Source organism: Cupressus sempervirens, chromosome 8 (assembly GCF_028749045.1).
Source record: "Cupressus sempervirens isolate cs-2001-9-10 chromosome 8, ASM2874904v1, whole genome shotgun sequence".
Lineage (NCBI taxonomy): Eukaryota > Viridiplantae > Streptophyta > Pinopsida > Cupressales > Cupressaceae > Cupressus > Cupressus sempervirens.
The window spans coordinates 210,940,942-210,952,061 of NC_143125.1; positions in this window are offsets into that span (position 1 = coordinate 210,940,942).

The window sequence follows — 11,120 nt, forward strand, 5'->3', positions numbered from 1 at the left end:
GTTTGGTTATTTTATGATTCTAACATTAACATTTTTTGTTGCATTTTTCAATAAATTCTTATTACATCTTATTAGTGTACCTTGACATTTGAGGTTTTATTATGACATTATATTAAGATTGATTGATATCTTGTCACAATAATAAATGCGTAATAATTGCTGAGTTAAATGAGGAATAATTAAAATAATTTCTTCAAAATATTGAATATGAGATTTATTATTTTTATGATTACTTGGTTAAGTTCAAGTAGACTCAACTTGAAGTCATGTAGGATTTTGCATATTTTATAAGAATGTTAGTATAAATGAAATGAGAAATTTTGGAAAACATATTAAAAATGTATGAATAAAAGATCTCAAAAAGAAACTTCACCTTTTGGACAAGGGCTGCATTTTTCAGAAAACTGCAATATTTTTTATTTGAAAAATTAGGAATAATTATTTTTCACTATTACTGTTGAAGTTTTCTTTCGTAAGATTTTTATTTTTCCTTAAACAATTGTTAATGATAAAATAAAAGTTTAAAATGTATAACTAGTATCAATTATGAATTGGTAATTTTTTCATGTGATATATCTATTATCAATCATGTATCCTTCTATGCTTTCATGTATCATTATGTTCATATACGTCTCCACTTTCTCTCCCCCTAAATAATAGAACATACTTAACTTTTCAGAAAAAAAATGTTTAACTTAAGTGGAGAAATAGTTTATTTGAGGTTATATCACTTCTTCAATTAAATACTTATTCATAAAAAATATATTTTCTTTAATGAAATAAAAATAACAAAATTATCATAATTGACATTCTATATGTTTTTGGCATACTCATTGCACGTTGTAAAATCTAATAAAAATCAAACATTTCTCCAATGTGAATAAATAGATATATTAGTTAACATTATCAATTTCATGATATTGCTGTCAGAATTTAATTATGTGATTTTGAGTCAAACTCATTGACCCATGTTTCATGAGTAGTGATTCAACATGAATCCATCTCTCATGAGAATAAATGGAACACTTAGCACTCACTAGATCTAGGTGATGCTCATAGGGGTGAAGCACCGGGACTTTCCTAGAGGTCACCCATCCCAATACTACTCCAATGTGCTTAACTACGAAGTTTCCTCCATGGTTAAACCCAAAGCTTGCAATCCCATTATCAATTTCCACAATTCATTTGTAAAATAAAATATTATGCAGATTCGATTATATCTTGAATACCATAATGATGGATAATATAGTGTGATCTAAAACGTCGAATATATATTAGAATTTGTGCTTTTATTAAATCAAAAGTAGAATAAAATCAAAAGTCGAGTGGGGTTGAGGACACCTCTTTATTTCATTTTATTTTACCAAGACGATCGACCATCAATTGCGAAACTCCACGCCGTTCGAAAAGTCTTTTACTTTTCGGTTTTAAGTTCGGAAGGCTATCTGATAAGAGAATCAATTATTTTTCAATCATGAGAAGATTTCTACTTCTCTTGAATTTTTCAACCGGTAAAGAGAATCAATATTTTTTAAGGGGCGATCTTTTTGTAAATCAAAGGGCTTGTTTGATTGCTAGCATAGGAATTGAAAATTACAAGAGAAAAATGGAATAGGACTGGAATTAAATTCTACTTTTTTTAATAAAAAAATAGATTGAGAATATGAATGGCTATTCTAATTCCATCTATTTTTTGGCATAGACATATGCTCATTTTGGGAGCAAAATTGGAATATGTCTTCCTATTCCCAATTCTGATTGAGCGTACCAAACAGCGAATATAGAACATATTCTAATTTTCTCTTCCTATTCCACTCTATTCCAGCAACCAAACTGGCCCAAAGAGATTTTCAATAAACGGATTAAAAATAATAAGAAGTAGGCACACTTGACAAAGAAATCAAGTGTGGCCAACTCCATCATTTCGTATTTTAAAACAGAAAATACGACTCCAAGAATAGTTGGCAGTATGTAAATATAATTTAAAAGTGCAAAGGTCTAATTTTCGCAGAAACTTGTATTCCAATTAAAAAGTGGAAGGCGGAGAAATCGCAAGTCATTCCAAATTGTGGAAAGTGGGAAGAAATTGTTACGCTTCGATCAACGGATTCTTTTTTAAAACTCAACTTCGAACGACAAACAGCTCAATCAACTGCTAAGAGGAATCACTCGTGCAATTTTTCACAGTTTTTTCCAAAAGCAAAAGAAAAGCATTTCACTTTTCATTATGCGCCGAACGGTAGTGACGGATCATTTTAACAAAAAATTTCTTATGACAACTTTATAAGTTTTGGCTGTTAACTTGGGCAAGCTAAGATTGAAGATGGTGATGATGCTTCTTCTGCTACTTTTATTCTCATGTCTGTCTATGATGATGCCTGTTCATATGGAAAATCCTTCTTATCAACAGATAAGAGAAACAATATTTTGTAATCATGCGAAGGTTTCTCCTTGTCTTGAAATTTTTTACTGATAAGAGAAACAATATTTTTTAAGCGGCGATGTCATTGCAAATCAAAGAGATTTTCAATAAAGGGCTCAAGAAGTGTTTCCACTTACCATTTCACATTATAAAATAATAATAAAAAGTAGGCACAGATGATAAAGGAAATCAAGTGGAGAAAGAATATTTAGTACAATCTTTCTCCATCACAGCTATGGAATTTGATGGTTGTACTGGCCGTTTTTCCACTTTTAAGTCACGGGTGAAAATTTGTTGGACCGTAGTGATTGACAGGTAAAATTTTTATAAAATCGTCAATATGATACTTTATTTTATTAATAAACCATCAGAATTTTTTTATAGAAATAACAATTAAAATATTAGTATGCAAAACATAAGATTAGAAACTTTCTAAAGTTAACAAGATTTTCATAAATATTACTAATTTATACATATATATGATTAAATATTAAACTTTACAAGAATTATTAAATTATTAAACATAAAATGACAACCAATATTTATTATAAAATGTAAAATGAAATGTATTATCATCACCAAACCGTCATAAAAAAATACTCATGACAGGCAGGGCTGACCATCAAATTCTAGGCCTGATGACAACTTTCTTATGATAGAAATCGTAAGTCTTTTCTACTCTACTTTCAAGATACCAAATTTAAAAGTAACCTCAACTTGATTATACCAACAATTTAATTTTGTTTTAGGTGTTTACTTGGGCAAGGTAAGAATGAAGATGGCGATGATGCTTCCCCTACTACTCTTATTCTATCTTTCTACTCTTCTTCTATGATGAAGATGTTTCTAGTTTAGAAAGCATGACTTCTTCTAGAGTACATAATAGAAGGAAAGCCTATTACAAAAGGATATGTATATAGTTATGGAATCCTAATTCTAAAACTATTGACAAGGAGGAGACCAATAGATGATATGTTCACCGAAGCACTCAATCTACAAAAATGGATAGAAATGCATTTTCTTAATAAAATCTCACATGTGGTGGACAATTATTTTCTTATAGATGCTCATGAAATAGAAACATCAATGATAATATAATATCTTACCTAATTTATACAAATTTGATTGTTTTGCACAATGGAGTCACCTCAAGAGCAACCTAATATGATTGAGATAGTTGACATACTACATACAATTAGAGGTGCCTTTCTTGGTACCTCCAATAATCCTCAATGACCAATAGAAATCTCACCCTTTCTTGACAATATAAGAGGTACAAATATGGCTGGTTCAAGGACCAATGAAGCTTCACCTACATCTACTTCCTAGGTTTTTTAATATATTTTTTATTTCTTGTCTAGCCAACTAGATAACATTTATTTCAATGGATCTATTGGTGGGCCATGAGATTCAAACGAGTCATACAAGGGCTTTTTTGGTGGGCCAAGAGATTCAAAAGAGTCATACAAGGGCTCTATGTTGGAAGGAAGTGGTTCTTGGAGAGAAGGCGGCTAACATCCTATTGGAAGCTCCTAGAGTGATCAGCGATAAGGAAGGGGTGGAAATAGTGGTACCAAAAAGCTTGGTTGATAGTGTGTCAGCTAATCTTAAGCTCTGCCTCATAGGTAGATTTGTTTCCTTTTGCCCATCAATTGAGATGGTTAGGAAGTGGGTAAGTTAGAGATGGAAGTTGAAGGGGAGTGTGATAGTTTTGGCCATGTCAAGAGGCATATTTTGCTTCAAATTTAAAGTAGCTGAAAATATGATAAAGGTGATGGTTGGTTCCTAGTCATACATAAGCCATAGCCTAGTGATGGCTAAGTGGCATGCAGTGTTGGAACCAATGAAAGAAATGAATAAGATGGCTCTAGTTTGGGTCAGGTTACCAGGTCTTCCACTTAAGTTTTGGGATGAGAGAATCCATAAATTCATTGGGGATTCCTTCAGGTACTTTGTAGCTATAGATATGGTAACATTGCCGAGGTCTTGGATGGTCTTTGTGAGGTTTAGTGTTAATGTGGCAGTGGTAAATTCCTTACTCGAGTCTATTACACTAAGCTTGAAGTGGGGTAAGAAGATTGAACCCATCATTTATGAGAACACGTGATTATTTTGACAAAAATGCTTGTCATTTGGCTATTTGATTGTAGATTGTAAGAAACCAAATAGGGTGGATGAGAAGAAAATAGACAGAGAAATAGAAGGGGGGCTTCTCCTCCAGATTTAGGGGCAGAGGGAGCTGGGTCTCTTGAGAGAAACTGTGATGGCAAGGTGGTGACTCCCCTTCCTAGGAAAGATCTAGAAGTTAAGAATTCTCAAATAGAAATGGAGAAGGGGTTGACTTCCCTTCCTAGGAACAAGCAAGAAGATAACCCTAAAGTTGTGATGGGGAGGCTTAGGATGGAAGAGTTGGAGGGGACTTCTTGTTGGGTTCAAGACTCGAAGAAACTTTGCACACAAGAAGGGGAATTGGGGGGTTTGGTGGAAGGGGAAATTGATTCTTTTCCCTTTCTGCAAGGCATTAAGGAGCTCCTTAGTACCCCTTTGAGGTACCTGGTGATTGAGGAGGTTTTTAGAGGGGACATTGACAAGGCTTCAGAGGAAGGTGAGGTGAATGACTCAAAGGAGGGGAGGTTCTCAGAGTCTTTTGCTAGAATGATGATTAACTACCAAATAAGATGGTGGATCCCCTAGCCTAGTTGGACAATAAGGAAGGGAAGTGGCAAACTCAGAGAAGACAAACAAGGGTATCAAGGAAACCTAAGATGGTAGTGGAATTGAAGTTGGATGTAGGGAAGTTAGGAAAACAAAGTAGGAGAATTAAGAATATTGCACGGGAGGTGGCAAGTGGCAGATAACCCACTTTGGAATCCTTGAAAGAAGGTAGAAAATGATTATTCTATCATGGAACATGAGGCGGTTAAACAACCTTCATAAGAAATTTTCCCTCAAATAGTACCTATCAAACTATAAAATTGATATCCTACTCATCCAGGAGGCTAAAATGACTATGATTAGTTTGAAGAATATTGCAAGTTATGTTTGGCTAGGGGAAAATTTTTGTAATAGTGAAGTGGAAGGTGTGCCAAGAGGAGTGGCTACCTTTTGGAACCTAGATGCTGGTAATTGAAGTTTAATTTATAGTTCTAAATTCTATCCTCTAAATAAACATAAGATAGGTGATAAGATATGGAATATTGTTAATGTGTATGTTCCTAATACTAGAAATGGAAGAAACAACTTATGGGAGGAGTTGTATGTTTTTCTCTCTCAAAATAATAAAACATATTGCATGGATATTTTAACTTGCCTCTATACCCTTCAAAGAAAGTTGGAGGAAAGATTGATTTTAATGATAGTATGAAGGATCTAGCTTATTTTATAAACAATACTTATTTGATGGATATGGAGATGCATGGAGTGAAGTTCACATGGTCGAATAATAGGAAGGGTGTTGACCTTATTCAAGTTAAACTAGATAGGCTTTTAGTTCTAGGAGGTTGGGAAGGATTTACTTCCTCCTCTCTTATGGGACTACCCAGGATAGTCTCAAATCATGCCCCTATCAATTTTAATTGGAAGGAAGATTCCTTGGGTGGCCAAAGAGATTTTAGATAAGAAATAATGTGGCAATCTCATCCTAACTTCAGCTCTCGGGTGGTTGAGTGGTGGGGGATCAGGATTGAAGGGACAATGATGTATAGACTCTCTATTAAGCTAGAGAATGATAGAAGAATTGTGTTGCCCTAGAAGAAAAGATATTTTGGTGATATCTTCAAGACTAAGGAAGAGGTTGAAGGGAAGTTAGTTAGGCTCTAGAAAGATATGGGGAAAGACATGACCATAGATAATATTATCAAGGAGGAGGATAAATATAGTAATGTGTGGAACGAAATGATGATTAGAGAGGAAACTTAGTGGAAACAAAGATCTAGGGTGTTATGGCTCAAAGTGGCTGATAGGAATATTGCATTTTTTCATAGATCTACCTCAATTCATAAATGGAGAAACACTATTAATAACATCAAAGACAAAAATAATGTGAAGCTAAATAAACCTGAAGAGATAGGAAACTAGGCGATAGATTATTTTAAAAACTCTTATCTGGAAGACCAAAGAGACTTTAGAGAGGAGGATAGCCAATGGCTAATTGATTCTATGCCCACAGTGATCTTGACTAAAGAGAATGAGGAGTTATTTCAAATGGTGACTGAGGAGGAAGTCCAAAAAGTTGTGTTCCCTATGATATATTATAAATCCCTTGGACCTGACAGTTTCCCATTGGTATTCTTTCAGCACTTTTGGGAGATTATCAAGTTGGATCTGCTTCGAGCAGCCCATAATTTTTTCTAGAATTGGTAAACCTCTTAAACAACTCAATAAAACTTTCATTGCACTAATCCCCAAGGTGAAAGACCTAGAGGTCCTTTTCAACTTCAGGCCAATCAGTCTATGTAACACTACTTACAATATTTTCTCAAAAATTATGGTGAATAGGCTGAAGTCACTACTGCATAAGTACATAGGGAATACCCAGAGTGGGTTCGTCCCAGGACAAAAAATCCTAGATGTTGCTATAATGATGCATGAAGCCTTGCAATCTATGTAGAAAATAATCCTCTTATGGCCTTGAAACTCGACATCTCTAAAGCTTATGATAGCATTAATTGGATTTTCTTGTATAAAGTTATGGAAAGGATAGGCTTTGGTCAAAAGGTTATTAGAATGGTGAAGTCAATGTTGGAAACTATCATCTGTTCTATGATGGTTAATGGGTCATCTTGGGGAAATTTTGGTGGGGAGAGAGGACTTAGGTAGGGTGATCCTATCTCTCCCTACCTGCTTATTATGATAGCTAAAGTCTTGGGAAGAGATTTCATTAGAAAGTTGGAGGAGGGGATAATTAAAGACATTAAACCTGATTCCACACTTCCTCCCAAAGTGATTCAATAGTCTATGGATGGCACCTTTCTTAGTGGGGAGTCCTTGGTGGGTGAAGCCAGAGCTTGGAAGTTGGTGCTAGAGACGTATGCAAAGAATGTGGTTTAATAAATTAATTTTGATAAAAGAAAAGTGTTCTTCTTTAACACCCCCCTGACCTACAATGAAAGATTGTTAATATTTTAGCTTTCAAAATTGTTGAGTTACCAGATACTTATCTAGGTCTTCCATTAACTGTGAAAGATGTGAGTAACAATTTTTGAAATGGCATTCCGAAAAGAATGGAGAAAAAACTAATTGAATGGAAAGGTAAAACTCTAAGTAGTGCATGCAAGCTACAACTACTAATTTCCTCCCTCAAAGGATTATTGGTGTTCTTCCAATCCTTATTTAAAATTACTCAGTGTATGGCTAATAAATTTTAGAAAATTCAACATAACTTTCTTTGGTCTAGAGGAAGCAAGAAGATCAGAATAAGTTTAGTCAGCTGGGAAACGGTTTGTAAACCTACGTATAGAGGAGGTTTGGGACTAAGGAAGATAACTAATCTAAACAATGTGCTTCTCACTAAAATGGGGAGGAACCTAATGAAGGGAGAATCTAACTAGTGTAACATTATGAGAGCTAAGTACCTTTGAAATCTAATGTTCTCTCAGTACACCTAGAGATATGATCTTCCTATGGGCTCTAAAATTTGGGGAAATATTGTGAGAAATAGAACCCTTTTGAAGGAGGATATTAGGTGGCTAGTGGGGAATGGTAACCAGATTAATTTCTAGGAGGATCTATGGCTTATGGATAAACCTTTAATAGAAACAAAGTTTGGGTCTCTCTAGTATCTCTCATAGGACCAGGGTTTGGAATGGTAGTTGATTTTATTTGCCCACAAAGAAAGTGGAAAGAGGTGAAGTTGCAATAGAATGATATGGTTGGAATGGAGCTTATCAATGAGCTTAATTCTATGTTGGAAGAGTACATAATCCTTGGAAGGGACAAGAGTGATGAGTTCATTTGGAAGGTTACCTTGATGGGGGAGTTCTCAGTTAAATCTACCTACAAATTAATGTTCAATAAAACTCTTTAACCTAATGATTGGGGGAATGTTTGGTTTAAACACTTAATCTTAAGGATTGGTATTTTTTGGTGGACAAGCATTCATGGGAAAATTCTCACTATAGAAAACTTGACGAAGTGGGGGTTTCAATTACCAAATAGATGCCATATGTGTAAGATGGAGGAAGAAAGCATCAACCACTTATTTCGGCATTGCAATTTTGCATCTAAGGTGTGGGGGAGAATTCTTTAGAAGCTAGAGGTGAACTGGGTGTTTAATGTGGGCATTGGGCAATTTGTGATGAATTGGTAGGGCTCCTTTACCAACCCCCTCCTTATAAGTTTGTGGAAGATCATTCCCCCCCCACCCGCCAATGTTTGTTGTGGTATTTGGAAAGAGAAAAATAATAGGGTGTTCAGGAATGAGGAGAGAGAGGTGAATATCATGGTGGAAAGGATCTACAAATTGATAGTCAAGAACATTAGTTACAGCAAGTGAAGAAAACAAGCATTCGCCCCTTCCACCCTGTGGCCAAGTGTTGTTTATTGGTAGAAGGGGTTATGGAGATTGATAATTCTAATCTTATGGCTAGAAAAATAACTTGATGGGAACCCCTACCTACTAATTCAGTCAAACTCAATTTTGATGGTGCTTCCAAAAAGGAGGGTTCGACGGGTGGAGGGATAGTCAGTGACAGTAAGGGAAGGATGTTGTTGGCATATGCTAGTCAATTAGGGAAAGTTTCAAATAATACCGTGGAGGTCATGGGTCTATATTTGGGCTTAAAATTTGTCATAAGTGTGGGATGGAGGGATGTGCAAATTAAAGGAGATTCTAAAATAATTATTGAGACTGTCAAAGGTAATATGTGGGAAGGATGGGCTATCAACTTTGTGATAGATGATATCAAGTACCTATTAACCATTATTAATAGGTTTGATTTGAATCAGATATTTCGAGAGGGAAATAGCCTGGCCAATGGAATGGTGGCGATTGGCTTAAAGGTGAAGGGGCTTAGAGAGGAATTTGAACACATTTCCAAAGTTGGTAAGGGAGTTAGTGAGCCATGAAGTAAAATATGATGAATCCTAGCTAGTTATTTTGTATTATGTTGTTGAGCTAGTAGAGAGAACATATCCTTGATGTACAAGTGGCAAGGAGTAAAGGATTGGGTATGGGTAATACTAAATACACATGGCCCAAAAATTGGAAGTTTGAAATGGGGGATTTTTGTTTATTTCCCTATATGTGTCATCATACACTGTGAAGAGAAAATAATTATTTTTTAAAGGGTTCATGTGCATTGGGAATGATGGAAATGATTGGGGGATAGATCGTGGTGGGTGACACATGATCTTTCTTGACAATTTGGGTGCTTTCATTATTACAATTAATTGTGATTATCATCTCTACTTTGGGTTTTTTTGCCTAACTGTGAAGTCCTTGTTAGGAAATTGTGTCTAGGTTTTGAAGAAAAAGAGAGGAGAGGAAAAAATTGCAGAGATGGGTGGTGATTTGATGCACATTGAACTATCTATGATTGATGAAAAAATGAGGAAGCCCTTGGTGTGGTACTTATTAAATGAGGCCGACTTTGTCGCATTCATGGAGGCACTTAATGGGCATGAAGAGGATTGCTCTATGCAAATTTTTAACTCTTGGGAGGACCATATAGCAACAATAAATGGTATCTCATTTCATATTTTTGACGAGGTGATTGCTCTAGCGACGGGCTTGGCTATGAAGGGAAGGAAATGGCAGAAGGTGACAAGGGTGACAAATGATGTGAGCCTACAATATTTTTTTGTGGATGGAGAGGAACTAATTCAGCATAGAGGTGGTTTTATGTGGGAGAAGCTTCATAACCCATGGAACAAGGTTTGTTTGATTTTGATGAAATATCTTACCTTGGAAGGAAGGTATGGAGTCTACTAGTATTATCACTTTCCTCTCCTTAATCAGTTTCACCATCGGGATTTTATTTCACTTCCTTTCTTCTTTCTACATGAATTAGAGGATATTGTTGTTGATGTGAAAGAAAAAATGAAAAAGGTGGTTAATTTTATTATTTTACACCAAGGTTTAATTTTTAAGCTATATCAATTCTACCTTTCCCTGGTCCCCTAGAGGATTTTGGAAATTGACATTCCAACCCATCTAAACCCATAACCCAAAATGGTTCCTCTTAGGATCATGGGTCCTAGAGCCCCTACCCCACATCCTTCCCCCATGGGGAAAAGAGGGAGACATCATAAAGGGAAGGAGAAGGAGTTGGTGGAGTCAGAGGAAGAGAGGAGAGGTAGTAGGAGGAGCTCAGGGAGGTTAGCAAAATCTAATGGTAAGAGGAAATTGAAGGAGGGAGCCTTGTAGGAGGAGTTAGATCTAGAGGATTTAGGCTGCCCCAAATGGAGGATGAAAGAAAAAGTTGTAAAATTTGGGGTGGGAGGTATAGAGGAGGTGGAAGAGGAGATATCAAACTCCTCCATGTTGGATTTGGGAGAAGGAAAGGAGAATAAGGATGTGTCACATGTTTTGGCAATAGTTGATCTAGGAGGTGTGGACCTAACAAGGGATGAGTTCCCCAATATGGTGGATAGGGTGCCCTCCCCCATAACAATCTCCTCCCATGTTAAGGTTGTTTCTAAAAATGCTACTAACCCTGCAATTGTGCAGAATACTAATATGGCTGGTACTAATGGCCAT